The sequence below is a fragment of the Neodiprion virginianus genome, chromosome 1, assembly GCF_021901495.1.
Source record: "Neodiprion virginianus isolate iyNeoVirg1 chromosome 1, iyNeoVirg1.1, whole genome shotgun sequence".
NCBI classification, from domain to species: domain Eukaryota; kingdom Metazoa; phylum Arthropoda; class Insecta; order Hymenoptera; family Diprionidae; genus Neodiprion; species Neodiprion virginianus.
The window spans coordinates 21,922,550-21,938,493 of NC_060877.1; positions in this window are offsets into that span (position 1 = coordinate 21,922,550).

Genomic DNA, 15,944 nt, shown 5'->3' on the forward strand with positions numbered 1-15,944 from the left:
TATTGTGCCGCGACACTCGGCGTCGAATTGCAGTCACCGCCTCCATGTTATTTTCTGCTTAACACCCCGCCCGGGGAAAAACCTACGGTACGAATGAGTGAATGCATCCAGTAATTTAACGCGCCTCCAACGAGGTAATGCCTCGCTGCGATTATTATAATAACAGACCCTGCCATAATACACCGTCTAAAAAATAGGTCCTACCTTAGTACGTACCAACCTTCACCGTATACCTATGTATATATATACATACATATATTACTATACGCCTATGGACATGTTTATCCGTATCCGTAGATACGAGCTGGTGTGACCACATGAACACACACACGCATACGTGCAGAGGAGCCGCTGTGAAACTCGACAGCTTCAACGGACTTCGCAGGGATATGCTTGCTGTATTGTAGATGCGCCTAAAGTTTATGAGGCGACTCACGGTACGGGACCATTGAGACGAGACGACCCTTACGACCCCAACAATTCGACCGCCCAACGAACGGTGCAACCAGAAACCATACATTCTTCTGATGCCCGCGTAGGGAACTCAGTTCTCTATTTCGCGGAGGAAATTACAAGGCATCGTGCTGTGCATCACTTTTCTTTTAGGCAGTACATCAGTACAGGTCAGAGTACCGTAGATCATATCTGTAATATGTATATTCATTAGGGTGGTCCTTGTTTAGGGTGTTGACGAATTTTTACCGCCCCATCACTGAAATCAATTTTTAATCATTTAAGAAGAGTCGCCAAATTTTTTCAGATTCTTACAGCAAGTCTGAGATAGCCCGCATTGTGATCGAAGTTTGTTATGGAAATGAGATGAGAAAAACTTTTTTTCGCACTATATATTTTATCGTGAAAGTAATAATGTTCCAAAAAATCTGTAACTGCGAGGTTTTAGTCGGCATTAGTGATAATATATGAAAAAAAAAAATACACATCATCGTACGAGGCAATCTAGACGAATTGCACTTTCTCTAAACAAAAAAAAAGTCAGGTTTCGAGGTTGTGCAATTCGTCTAGATTGCCTGGTACGATGGTGTGTATTTTTTCCCAGATAGTAGCACTAATTCTCACCAAAACCTCGCGGTTACAGATTATTTGGAACATTATTACTCTTGCAACAAAATATATACTGAGAAAAAGTTTTACCCATGTTAATTTCTATAAGAAACTTCGATCACAATGCGGACTATGTTAGATTCGATGTAAAAATCTGAAAAAATTAGACGGTTGTTTTCGAATTATTTGAAGCTGATTTGGGGGATGGTCTGGCAACAATTCGTGAACACCCTGAATAAGGAACACCCTAATATTCATGTACCTACTTGAAGTTTCGATCGATCAAGCTTGATTGAAAATCAGCCGAATAACAAATGAATAGCTCGATACCATATTTCGATATAATCTCACCACTTCGTGTCCTTGGATAACTGGAATAATCAGGTTTTTTATCAGTTTTCCAAAATTTTTATCGTCGACACTTAATGATTATTAGTGACCAGAAGAACTTCGGGTACGCGTGAATATTCAGATTTTATTTTGATTTCTCATTCCACGCACTTTTTTCTGGCCTCTCGTATAAAATAAACGAAAAGTATTACTGATTAATACGATACCTCTAGCTTTGCCTGCAAGAGACCAAAAAGCTTACTGGTTCTTTGAATCTGAATTAGAATTATGAAAATTCTTAATCGAAATTTATACTGTAAACATCCAGAGAATAAATTCTTTTTTCTTGACATACATACGTTCCAAGATCTCATAATATTAATACAACAATTGTGAAAAACTGCCCGAAAAAGTATGGGTATTTTATTAAAAACTTGGAGTTTGTCATATTTTGAAAAATGAATTAACTAAATGCCCTACTTTATTCATACGTTTATTCAGGGTTAATTACGAATTTTCTCGATCGATCCATAAACAAGAAACTATCAAAAACCAGCTTGTGAAATTGTGAAATTAAAATTTATTGTACCAGGTGATTTTGAAAAAGCACGAAAAGAGTGAACCTTTGAACGTAAACATTTTCCACATTCCAATTTTATTTTACCGTTCAGTTATTTATTTGCGCTACAATCGCCAGGAGAATCGATCATTTCAATCCAGCGCAATCGCAAAGCTTGAGTAACTTAGGTAGATGATTTTTCACCTTGCCGAAAGGATCTATTGACTTGGTACTTCAGTCGAGTATTCGTATGGTGGATAAAATGAATCAGCAATGTTCAAAATAGTCGACAAGAAACCGACCTTGTTAAATAGAAAACCAGTTAACAGAGAATTTTTAAACTTCAAGAGCACCCTAATTTCTCAATTCCACTGACAATACATATCTAGTGTGCACCCCAACCGCATGCGAGCCATAAGTACGTACGAGACAAGATCTCGCCACACGCTAGAAATTTGTTGAAACAATTTGGTCGGTAGAGAGCCCATGGGAAGTAAAGAACACCATTTGGTTTAGTCACGATTAAATTTCAGAGCCGGACGAGCGAGGGGTTTTCGGTGAAATAGTATATTATAGGATATTTACACGCAATGGAGAAAAAGTCACGGGGTTGAGATACGAAGAGAGAGTATAATCGTTGCGTTGGGTAAAATAAATACCTAATCAAATTATACCGAGTTAATTGTACCAGCTGGCGCCGTTTGTGCTTGGGTATAAAATGACTGTTCGTCTACTTGAACGCGGGTAAAAATAGGCGTCTCGACGCCGCAGATGACGCTGGGGCTGCTTAATTTATCGGAGTCGTTATCGGTGAACAGGATCGTGCCGATTATTACCTGCAAGTCGGTCCTCTTAATTAAATAATTACCTTAATGGAAAGCATCGTTGAATCTATCATGCACGGATGACAGAGCCACGCCCAGCAAATCCGCTCGTATTTCGAAGTGCGTATATACCGCACGAATCGTCAGGTTATAAGGGAAGCACCCAGGCACCAGGGACCAAAGCGGCAAGCACCGAGAACCATGCATCGCACGCTGTGGAGCCTAGGAATCGAGCATTTCTCTGACAAAGGGAACCATGGGGTAGCGAATCATCGGTAGATTAAAAAGAGGCTCCCTTTCGCTTGCTCTTTTGTATATTTTGCACCCCCCATATGCCCCATATATTCAACCACCCGCCGCAGCTATATCAACCCAACGATTGAGTGAGTGCCAACTTTAATCCGGCCATCACTCTCCGCTTGTGCCTGCCATGCACACTGTGGCTTTTCGGCTACGATCATGTCGATGACCACCGATAGCCAGTCCGAAAAGTTTGCAATAACTGATGCAGATATGCATTTGAATTTGTTCGCACTATTGGCTCCTGTGCTGATGACTAGGTAAGAATATTTGCCAAAATCTCAGATTCGAAATAATCGTTATCAGAGGATTAAAGATCAAGAGGGGAAAGTCAAAAGTATAGCATATAGTATACATGCGTAAGATAGGTATACAACGTGGAGTATACATATGTATAGAAAACCTTAAGTAAACACGAAAGTGAATTTCAAGGGAAATGTTATTAAGGTTTCAAGAAGATCAAGGCGAGGGTGAGGCTGGGGCTAAAGTCCGTTTAAGAGCTAATTCGCGTGATGAAAGGTAAATGGTCGTTGCATGGTTTTTACGTTGGAATTTTGTTAATTCTGAAACCTCGAGAATATCATCTCACGCTTGAGGTAATTGCGCCTCGAGGAAAATAATCGTGATAAAATTCGTGAGGTATAAAAAATGAGTCTTATTATATAACTCCAAAGGTGTAGTACGAAGAAATGTTTAAATTCGGTTTTTCCTCAATCTTAAACGCAGTTATTTCATGTTCGTTACCTAAATACCTATTTCATGTCAATTCCTATACTTCATTTTGGAAATAGTATGACATAATTTTTATCACAATACATTACTCTTGCCATTGTAAAGTTTGTTCATTTCAAACCCAACCCGTATAGCGTAGACCAAGTTAATACGGAATCGATCGTTATTAATCAGCCTCATTAAATTCAATATCCTCGAATGATGCACCGATGCCGTTAATTTTTCAGGTCATAGGCTACGTAGAACCGCGAGTAATTCCATACCCTAAACGCGCAAGCTTGTACAGAGCGCCATCACAGACTGATAAATGGAGGGTTTCAGGCATTCGCGCTTTGCCGTTGTATCGATACAAGCATCGCACATTACTCGGTGTGAGAAAAAGAATCTAGCACAGCCATCCAGAGGACGTAACTTCCAACTAACCGAGAACAAAGAGGAGAAAAAACGAGAACAACATCGCGGCACTCGATCAATTATTCAGGAGGACAGCAGCCCCTTCCCCCTTCACTGGGTTCACTTTTTCTCTAATTGAACGAGTTTGGGTGTTGCGAAATTATCCGTAATAGGTGCTCGGCCCTGTTTGCGCGAATTTGTCCCCCACATGCGCGTGCATGGCGTTTACACAGGCGTACGTACACATTCGCGTAACTGCGTATAATACAGATACATATCGGCACACGGTATGGTGGACGTGAGGTAAAAAGGGTGTTCGAGTTGGCTCATAGCTGTCAGATTAATTAACACAGTGCACGCCTGGGGGCTGCGAGAATGGCAAGGATTTGCGACTCCACAGTAATCCATATACTGTACAGCAATACCTGTGAATTTGATTTAGCCCACGTGGGATGTACACCTACGACATACGCATACCCTCTGGGTAACGCAACGCGAACCACCCTGCCTCGCTAAAAAGCGACAAATTATTCCTCACCAAAAGTTTCCCGTGCTCTTGAATTAGGCAGCTATCCCGAATTCTAAAATACAATTTGCAAGCTCCTTGCTACGAAGTCGGATCGGTTGAAAATTTTTCGATAACTTGCTTCAACGTGCGGTAAACAATCGCTTGATGCCTAGCAGATGGAATTTTATTTCTCATTTTCGTATGGAGACGACTTTTGTGGCAGCAATTTGGCAAGCTTTGACTTTGACTTGAACAGAAGCTGGGCGAACGGTGAAGATCCTCGAAGCATCAGGGGTCGTCGGTCTTTGCCTGATTTCTCGAATACCTTGACTTGACTTTTAACGTTCAAGCATGTGAAAAAGTACAATTGAAAAAGACGCGACTGAGTTTTCCCCGTAATTCACGCAACAAAGGAATATTAAAACGGAAAATGAAAGTCAGAGGATTATCCGAAGGTATGGAGACGCGTATTCTTATTCTTTCTTACATGTATTTTTAGGTACATAGACGTATTTACGTATGAAAATCTGCTCGTATCGGTGATCGCAAACAATGAATGAAAGAAAACCATCCACCCTCTTTTTGACATCTGCATACAATTTATTGTTAGTTGTTTCAAGAGAATGCTGTTTCTTTGTGTGCTCTTAAACATTACAGTTTCCTCGAGATGCATTTTACCATGAGTTGATGAAATCATTTACAAATCTAATTTATACATCACCATTCATTGGTTACAAGCCTTGTAATGGTCCAAATAGTAATAATGAGACAACGTAAATCTAATTAGGGGACCTTTTTACATCATGTTATGTAATCTGAAATCAATCGCTAAATGTTTTCTACTCAAGCTTTGTGTTAAATCAATGTTGACTAACAATAAGAGAATCGTCTGCCTTATCATTATTTCATCCATATTCTCAATTTTACCACAACTTTCCCTACTAGCCTATAACTTTTTACGAACACGTATAATACCAAAGTATCGATATTAATTTCAGAGTGATCATAGAGTGTAAAATATTTTACAGAATTTTAAGATTTTGTTTTGAAAGATTGCGGCTTACGTTGGGAGAACTAGCTCATCAGAATAAACTTCAGTTCAAAAACCTGTATGAAATCAAAGTATCGTGAATTCGTCCTAATACTGTAACATCGTCAATTCGAACCATTATATCAAATCCAGGTATACGAATTAATCTTGGATAAAGATCCGAGAACCCTGAAAATGAGGTTCTACATCAATGCTAAGATTCGCATCCTCTTTTACGCCAACTGAGTTAAGTTGACATAAATTCAGAAGCAAGTAGGGTTCAGCTCCCTCAGTGAGAGAAATTTCATTTGTTACAATCGTTAAAAGATTTTAGTCAAATCGGTATCGTTACAACAATTTTTTAAATATTGTTGGGATTAAAAGAAAACGAGGTACAAGTAACTATTTTGTACCTCATTACATTTTCTGGCAGTTGCAACGCAAAATCAGTTGGTTTTTTCGTTTTCTATACTTTTCTTAGTTAAATAAGGTTTTAACATCAATTTATTGTGGACAAACATCAAATTTTCAATACAATCACAAGAAAAAGAACAGAAACAAATACCAGATTTTCTTGTAACAGCTACAAAACTAATTTTTGTTTTGTAATCATCGTAAAAAAATGTCAATAATTAAGAACTGTGTAGTAACCGAAACTGAAAATTTCCCTCGGCGCTGCCACAGGTGTTGCTAAGAACAAATTGAAGAGAAAATAACATTTCAAGGTTCTGAATGGCTTTTGAAACTTTTGAAATGACTTGCGTATCGGGGACCATCTGAAACATTGATTTCCTCGACCCTTTCAGTCACGTAACTAAAAGGGTTAATTATTAATATCAAACAAGATTGATGAATATCCGCAAAATCCTATTGCATGCATCAAATACCTTATTGCCCAAACTGAACGGTAAACGAAATCTCGAAAAATGGGTTAGACCCCTCTTGACTGTGGCGGCATTCAGTGGGGGAAATAAATGGACTGCAAAACCCCGAAAGAGAAAGAGACAGAGAGAGAAAGAGAGAGAGAGAGAGAGAGAGAGAGAGAGAGAGAGAGAGAGAGAGAATTAAATAGCTGAGAGGAAGAGGGTAAGGGAGTAAGTAAGCGCGAGAGACGATCCTAGGCTACGGGCATGGAGGACCATGGGGAGTCGTAACTCGTAAGCGTGATTGATAGATACACGGGTAGATGCTGATGCCTGTGTAAGCCACGAAAAAGTACGAGATGGGGATGGAGGGTGTGACCCAGGCGACGTTTGGCCGAGCACCAGACTGACTCCTAATAGACTCGCGTCCTGCCCGTATAGACATATGAACTCCGCTCTAAACCCACTCCGCCTAAGCTGTGGGGGGTTCCCCTTGCAATCCCTGGCATGATAATTGACCGAAAATAACCCCTAGAGACAATTCGCGGACTCCCCCGACGCCCCTGCATCTGTTCGCCCATTCGTTTGTTCGCTTTACGTTCCCCCACCCCATCCCCTGGCCGCCCGAGGAAAGTCGTCATACGCCGCTTGCGTCCGCTGAGACCTCGTTTCCGAACCGCTGTCAATCGTTTCTAGTCAAAACAAGTGAACCGCGCAATCATTGAGTCATTATCGCCGCCACTCACTACAGCCTATAAATTTTACATACAACGGCGAGAGGAGACGTTTTAATTGAGAAGATTGCGCATGCGTGAGCTTCGTCGTCATTTCACGCAGGCTGACCACCTGAAGCTTCAACTGTCAACCACGGTTTATTGAGGTTGTGTAAGTGATGCGAATTGTTTTAGGTTAAGCACATCTCAAATACTTCACGTAGTAATTCGAAAAAGTTTGGCTAACTTTTATTGTTAATTTAGTGATGACTGACTGTTGGTGAACTGACTACTGCTAGAAATTAGAATCACACCAACTTCATTTCAATTCGCCACTTGACCGCGGTGGGGAGTTCGACATCTCGTACCTTATTTTGAGTAAGTTGGCAAAATGTTGCCGCGGTACGTTCTTCGTTACTCGGCCGTCTAACAATAAGTTTAGTATTTCTTCTCGGTAGACAAGAATTTATGAATAAAGCGAGAAAACATTAGACAATCGGTATACATATTAGGTGTAAGTAAACGGAATGCCGGTGATGTCATGTTTACCGTTAAAAACAATTATAGTGTATGTACGAAAGTTTTGTACAGGCTAATGAAGGTTTATTGAACCATAAGTTTAACAAAAACTCGTCAATTATTAATTACACAGTTGAAGTATCAACACATGTATAATTTTGCAAAATAAAACACTTATTACTGACAGTGAGTTTTCCTTGATAATAAGAATAGTGTATCTTTCAACACCGGCTTGGAAAGTTCGATTTTCAAAGCCTGTGAAAAGTGCGCAAAATGCCCCATGTCCGAACAGTGCGGGAAAACAACGTTGGCGCATGCGCATAATTGAAAGGCTATATTTTACACCCTAGGGCTTTCTTTGGCGCATCTGCACTTTCGAATAACTCGATTTTACGCACTATGTCATTGAGCGTAAATTATGTAACCTCGATTTTAAGCGCTGTCAGTGGCATGGCACTATAGAGCTTACAAATCAAACTCTCTTTCACAGGTATTGCAGAAAAATAGCGTATCTCATACGAGTGGATGAGCGATATCTGACTCGGTTGATTACCGAACTCCACACTCGTCAGAAATCGCCTACTTTTCGCACTTGTAACCCAATGGTGTTGGCCGTGTGTTATCATTTTAGTACACAATAAAGCTACATGATATATTTTTTACATGTTATAATAATAATTCATGTGTGCCACAGAGCCCTAACCGAACCTTTTGTGTTTCATTGAGCAAGGAGTCGAAATATTAACTCTACGTGCCATTTTCTCCATGCGTCAAATTACCGTAAGCCACTGTTCTATGCTGATACAACGCTGTGTGCCATTGTTCGCGCCTGGTGTGCTCTCTATAGCTTTCAAGGCCAAGCGCTATTTGATTAGTTTTTAATTATAGCACTCGCCGCGAGAGGGCAGGTCTGAAACCTTTTAATAACGACGAGCGCATACGATTAGATCAGATAAGTTTCGGCAGCGCGCGAGCCCGGACTGGTTCGTCATTAGTTCGCGGTCCATAATTCGCCACATCGTCCCTCGGATGATCCCTTCATTTGAGCCGCTCTCTATTAAGGTAATTCCTTTTATTTTGGCCTCTCTCTATTCTACTAAAATTAATAACTCTCCGACATTTCTAAACAAATAAAATTGTATAATATGAAACGGCGTAAAATCAACGTTTCCATTTCACCCTTTTCGTCCTTCAACAATAACCCGAATGAAAGGAATGGAAGTTAAATTAATCGCTGACCATGTTACATGTAATTTAATTAATGAATGAGGTTAAGGATTTTAGCGGAATGCCACGTAATTAAGGGCACCGCGGTGTCATTAATAACCGTAACCGTATACAAAACGATCGATGGAAGAGATAAAAGCGAGTGACTCTTACAAAGAGCATAAAAAATATAGCATATCCACGTAGCTGTTATTATACATCCACGCGTTACGTTTTACCGCACGAGTTTGAAATTTAAACTTTTCCAACCCCCCGACGATTCGTCGGGTCATCTTTAAACACAAATGTCGCGGCCCCATTAAATCAAACATATTTAACCATTTCGGGGCGCCGCGGGGATGCAAATGAACATATTATGCATATTGCATGACGACGGCCCAACGCTCCTCCTCTCTCCGCTCCGCTCATCTCTTCTTACCCCTGACCTCGTCGCCCTCCCGCGTTTGAGAATTACAGCCCCACAATGGCGTGTCGCGAATCTTCTCATCAATCTAATGACCTCTGTCCACTCGAACTCGCGTTTTACCACCCCTACGAAGAGGTGGAGAGGCTTTCTGCTCGACGGTGTGCTTGTCGTGTACACATACACGCATCGTGCAGATACGAATTTCCAGGTGTTTGTGACTTGCATGTATACGTGGACGTGGATTTGTACTCACATAAGAGATATAGATAAGTACTACAACACGATAGGATAGATAGTCACTCTCACTAATTTCTCTGACGAATAACTATTGGGTACACTTAACAACGAGTACGTGTGTAAGTACGAGCCAGACTCGCAGATCAAAGGAAGATAATAAATTATCCCTCTCCACAAACTTATCTCAATGTACGTAGCGTGAAACCTTCATCAAGAGTTTCTTGCTGTGGTTTCTATACAGACCTTATACCTATTTTCATTTTTGACCATTTTCAACATTTTTGTAACTGTTGTGAAATTTCACTGATAAATTTAGCATTTGTAAGCTATGGAAAATGTCCATTTCTCTAAAAGGTGGAAGGAGTCATTCGCATCTATCTTGATACAAAAGACATGAAATTTGGTAATGAAGTCACTTTTTTGACGCCACCTCCAAGTAATGGTAATATTACCCAAAAAATTGCAACAGTGTAATAACTGCAATGTGCAATGCGCGTAAATCATTAAGAGAAACTTATACATTCGATTCTCGTCCGAAATAGAAAACATTTTCAAGTTTTGTCAAACTTTGAAGTTTTTTCCTACCAGTCTTGCCTTGCATCGCAATAAATTCTGTTTGGATGGTAGCACTAATTGAGAATCAACGATATGGAACAAGTTTTTCAACCGACCCTTGATTCTTTTAGGCGGACTGAAATATAGCTGGATAGCTCAAAAGTTATGAAAATAATCATGCATGCGAAGTAAGATTCCAGGCGTGTAAACAGCAGCCAGATTATGTTTTGAACCCGTTAAAGATGTTACTTCATAATCTGTCAATATTAACATTTAGTCAAGTGTAGTTGTATATTTGAATCTAAGAAATTATTATTGCGTGACAAATTTGAACTAACTTTCAAGAAATCAATTTACCCGACATAGAATGTAAAGTGACAATCTGAATTGGTATTTGCAGCTTTTAACGTTAGTCTCCCAAAAACGTAGAAACCTTAAGAAATGACAATATTAGCACTCAATCTATGTAATCCTACTAAACATTGTCCCGAGAAGAATATCGGCAACATCTCGTCGCTCATCATTTCGTAAATTTAATGCACTACATTATCAGATTTTGATTGTGCATGCTGACAAGTGTTAATACCACGTACCACATAAGTGAAGTGCTGGGCTAAATTTGTGCAAGGTTGTTTAAACTAGCAAATAGAAAAGTAATAGAAACCACTACTAACGGCGCATTGACTGCGAAGGGGTGGCCTGCAATTACAGATTTTGAGGGACAGATGCTCGCCCGGCAGTCAGAAGATTAAAACAAGTAATCAAAGCTCCGGTACGTCCCGTTTCCCCCTTTTCCCCATCGTCGGGAATCCCCACTCTCGGCACGTCAGTCCCTCCTCGTAGATTATACGACGTCGTTTTCGCTGCTTTCCAGCTACCCCGGCGAAGGATGAACCACCTCGAGAATCGGTCGAGGACGCGCCGCCAACCCTCGGAGAGGGGAAACGGGAACTCGATCAGTCAGTGGCCTTATCGTCTAAGCAGCTATCGCCTGGCCAATAATTAGACGGTTACTTCAGTGGAGCACTAAATTTTACTGTAGAATATTTTTAACGAAAATTCTCAATTGATGTGGTATTTAAAATGGGTTGGTTGAGACGTCATACTATCAGGTGTAGAAACTACTTTCCTGCTCTTTGCTTCCTCGGTCTGGAAAACCATTTTAAATGAGAACATCTACCGATTTCTTTGTAATTTTCAAGTTGTCACATTTATCTTTTCAAAGCACTATATGAATTAATGGAGCGAGTAACATAAGCTTCATATGCACGATGGCCATTAGAAGTATACTCGGCATTGCAAAATACTGCATTTTCTGCGCGTACCAGCTAAAACAGATGGCCCCTAAATTCGGCGAAATGGTTCGCTCTGCTTTTCGTAAAAGTTCAGGGATCGACTCATACGAGTTGGAAAAAAAGCATTGTTTTTTAGCTGGAATAACATGAAAGGAATGCAATGCTAAATATGCTCGTCATCAGGGGCTATCATGCATACACCTGTTTTGGAGGTTACGTTACTCGCTGCTCACACAGTGTTTTGAAACCTATCCATCGGCATTTGAAAATCAGAAAAGGATCCGTTGGTTGTAATCCATAATGGTTTTCAAGATCGGCGAAAAAAAGGTAAACATTGATTCATACGTCTACATAATATATTGTCAAATAGCTATTGGAATGGTTAGGATCTGGATCTATAAGTATCACCGTTGCGGTGATCGAATTGTTATAGCTGATTGGATGAATCTGGGAGGAAGTAACCGTAGATACTCCTACTTTACTTTCGTGAATCTTGGGGTCGGGTGAACGTAGAACGCCTGAGAAAGTCGCATCTTCGCGACCCCACGTAAAAAGTCGAATAAGACGTGAAATAGCTGAGACGCGAGGGGGGCTACAAGGATAAGGATATAAGGATAAGATGAGCCGTTTATCCCTGGTGTCGCTTTTCCGTCCTCGCCTCATCCCCCGGCCATCAAACCAAGACTACCACCGGAGAACGAAAACCGCCTCTCTATTTAGCTCAAGCAAGCCGCCAACCCCATTTCAACTACCCTCGTTTTCTTCGATGTGTATACCTGTGTATCCGTATATAGGCTTTGTTTTTTAAGTTTATTATACGGATCTCGCGTTTAAGGTATGGCCCCAAACTGTCTACACATTCGTTCGTGTATATATAGGTAAGTGACAACGCCTGCAGGCAATGACTGGAAAGTCACATGTCGTATTGATCTTGTGGTTACAGAATCAACGCTGATAACTTTATGCACTTCGTGTATATCGCGAGGATAAAATTTATATCCATTTCTTGTGAAAATATGGAGCCAGAATTTGGAAAATTTCACAAAATGCAGGCTTCGCATTTCGACAGCGATGACGCGAAATGGTTTTAACGTTAAATTACGATCGGTCAATTTGCTAGAGCAGCAGTATATCTCTAGATCTATAAGGTCAAACTCGAGTACAGGAAACTGCTTGTATATTCTCGGCAAGCTTGGCGAAAGTATCGACGTGGGGCAATTTATTACGTAGCTTAAGGCGAAATTCCGTTCGACGTAAATCTCGAGAGCATTAAAAGCGCACCTTCTACCAACTAATTTGAAATAACGTTGGAGCCAATATCCTTCTTTTTTTCACGCTTACGTAGAATTGAAGACGACCCCACGTGGTATACATCTTACCCTAGGAATAACAACAATCATGTAAAATTATAATTAGTTTTCACATACAAAACTCCGTGAAACAAAACTCAATCTATTTAGTCTATGGACGAGTTTAAAATCGGTAATTTATGAAGTACGATGCTGACTTTGTGTTTCATAAGTGTTCGTGTAACAGTTACATTGTCACTCCAAAGACTCGGTATTATGTAAACTCGCACAAATTTCGATTTAAATAAATGAGTAAAAACTATCGTAATAAAATCTATAAGTGACGGAAAGTACTATTCGAAACGCAGATAGAAACAATTCAAGTTCATATTTAATATTTGAGAAAGGGACTTTCTATTTACGGGAACGGCTCAGAATATTATCAGGATAAACAGCAGATGGAATTTTCGAAGAAGCACATATAATAATAAGTTCCAGTAACGGTAAAGATAAACAGTTCGGAGTTGGCTGTAAATTTGCATCGGTGTAAAAAAAAAGCTTGGCGTATCTGAGCATCATCGCCCTTCGGACCACATAAAAGGTATGAAAGTAGCTGGGCGTATAAAAGATTGGGTCATTCGTTGTACTTTACGGGCAAGTAGTCCCTTATGTCGAAAATTTTGAAAATTTGTCTTTGTTAGTTTGAAGTTCTTGCGGCGTTCATCTCGCTCGAAGGGGAGATACTGTTCAGGATATACATCTCGGAAGTCGATGGATCAAATCTAAAATTATTACTGATGTTCATAAGTAATAAATTCTGTTCTACCTACGCAAAGTAAATCGCGAGATACGACCACCTTGCTCGCCCTGCGTGTCTCTCGGTTAAATAATCGACCCTGCATACACGCGTACGCGATGCCGACGTACGTGAAGAAATGGGCTAGCAAATGCTGCGAAGCCAAAAAATGCCAAGCATCAAAAATGAAGTCCTGCAAATGCCAAATCCTCGGAAGTACGTACGTATGTACATGTATCCAATCCATCCGTGCATTCATCTATCGTATCCATAGGACGACTCACAAACCCGTTGTCTTGTTGAAGCTGCTGCACAACGTCAGCCGAGAAAAGGACGAGACTGCAGTTCAAATAAATCTGGATAGAGACATTAAATTGAGACTGGGCGTTTAAACTCTTCGAATTTCTTCAGCTTTCGATGTCCTTGTAACTTATCAAGCGCTGTACAATCAAGATAATAAATGACGGTTAGATAATAAGTATACATAAGATGGTTTTGGATAACTGCAATTTTTTTTTCTTACTGAAACAAGGTCTAACCGTTATTTGTTACCAAATTGAAAATTCTCCCGCAGTATGGGATTTTTAACTCAAGTCTAAGACATGCCTCGTACCATATATGACTCTTTCCCATATGAATTTCGTGTGAAAAAATATAATCCTTCCATTTTTATTTACGCTTTTTTATAGGTATAATCCTGTAGGTAATTAATTTATCTTGAAAAATAGTTTTCTTTTACATTGGAGTTACCGGAAACTAGATATTAACAAAATCAAGTCACTTTTATCTTTTGTTGTTTGAAAATGGTGAACTGAAGCCGATTTAAATGTTATTTGACTAGGAGAAATTTACATGCTGTGATGCATGTCTTGCACTTGAACTGAAAATCCTAATATGCTTCGTAAGGTTTTTGTACGTTAAAAATTAACGTTCAGGCCTTGTTCCAGCAAAGTAAAAAATTTTTCCCCAATTTGAAAGAGTTGTATATACGGCCGGCAGGTAGCGTATATCATATAGACATGTTACATGTAATTACGAAGTGGAAAGAGTGCAGATAATCCAGTCCGGACTCCAGTGACTAAATCCTCTATCGCTCCCATCACCATTCACCACAAAGAATCAAATCAACCGGCGAGAGATTGCTCTCTATTCAACCCATACTTCCCCGCCCTCCATCCCCATCCCCTTGCCCCCCCTGCGCCTGATTGAACCAAACGGGTCGCCCACCCCGCATCCTTCCCCTCATCCCTGCCCCTTTTTCTTCCACCCCCGCAAACCCGCTAGGTGGTCCCAACACGGCGGAACCCCTAAGCTAAGCATGCGTACGTAGGTCTGTACACTCTGTATGGACCTGCAGACATCCCGGGGATTCCGGACGTAATGGGAAGTTAAGCGACTCAAATCTCTGCTAATATGCGGTTGGTTAATGGAGAGCGGCGATCGTTTGAAGTGTCAATTGGAGAAACGATGATCCGCCGACTTATCGAAGCAAGCTTCATTCGTTTTATATTATTTCAATTACAATTATAAAACATTAATGTTGACCATTGACCATAATGTGTTTGATGTTTAAAAATTGATCAGCACATTTCTCCGGAACCGTAAGACCTAGAGGTCTGAAACTTGTAGGATTTTTGCATCTTATCGTTAGTAGGTATACGCTACAAGATATTATAGTTTATACATGAAAATTTTAATTCTGGCTTAGAATCATGTCAATAATTGGTGAATATACCCATTTATACTTTTTGCATAGCAAATGAAAACTTCGAAGCGCCGGCGTTTCAAAATGATTTGTAAACAGTAACTTCCAGAATTTGGATTTCCGAATCGTCAGGACCGTTGACCGAACGGGAAATGAGTGTGCCCAAAGCATTGAATTGTGTCAGCCAATACATGCTTTAATAACTTCTTCATCTTCGAATAAATTCAATTCTTCAATTCTCCGATGTTATTTTCCGACTTTTTATATCCGTTAGATAACAATAACGGTTCATGCTGAGCCGCTTACTGGGAGAAGTTGACGCGCCTTCACGTTCAACAACCATTTCTTTTAATCCTAAATGAAAAAATACTCTCTATAACCTTTTTCTAGTGTTAACTTCAGAACATATTCTATGTAATAAAATGTAATCGGGAAACCAGGGGTCTTAAAAATGAATTTGAAACATTCAAATTTAGATAAAACAGAACCATTTTCGGGAAAAATTTTTTTTGCCGATTTTCGATACACTAGTTTTAAGATTATTGGCCAAACACATTTGGCAGTTCAATTTAAACCATACATGTTAGCAATAAACCGAAAT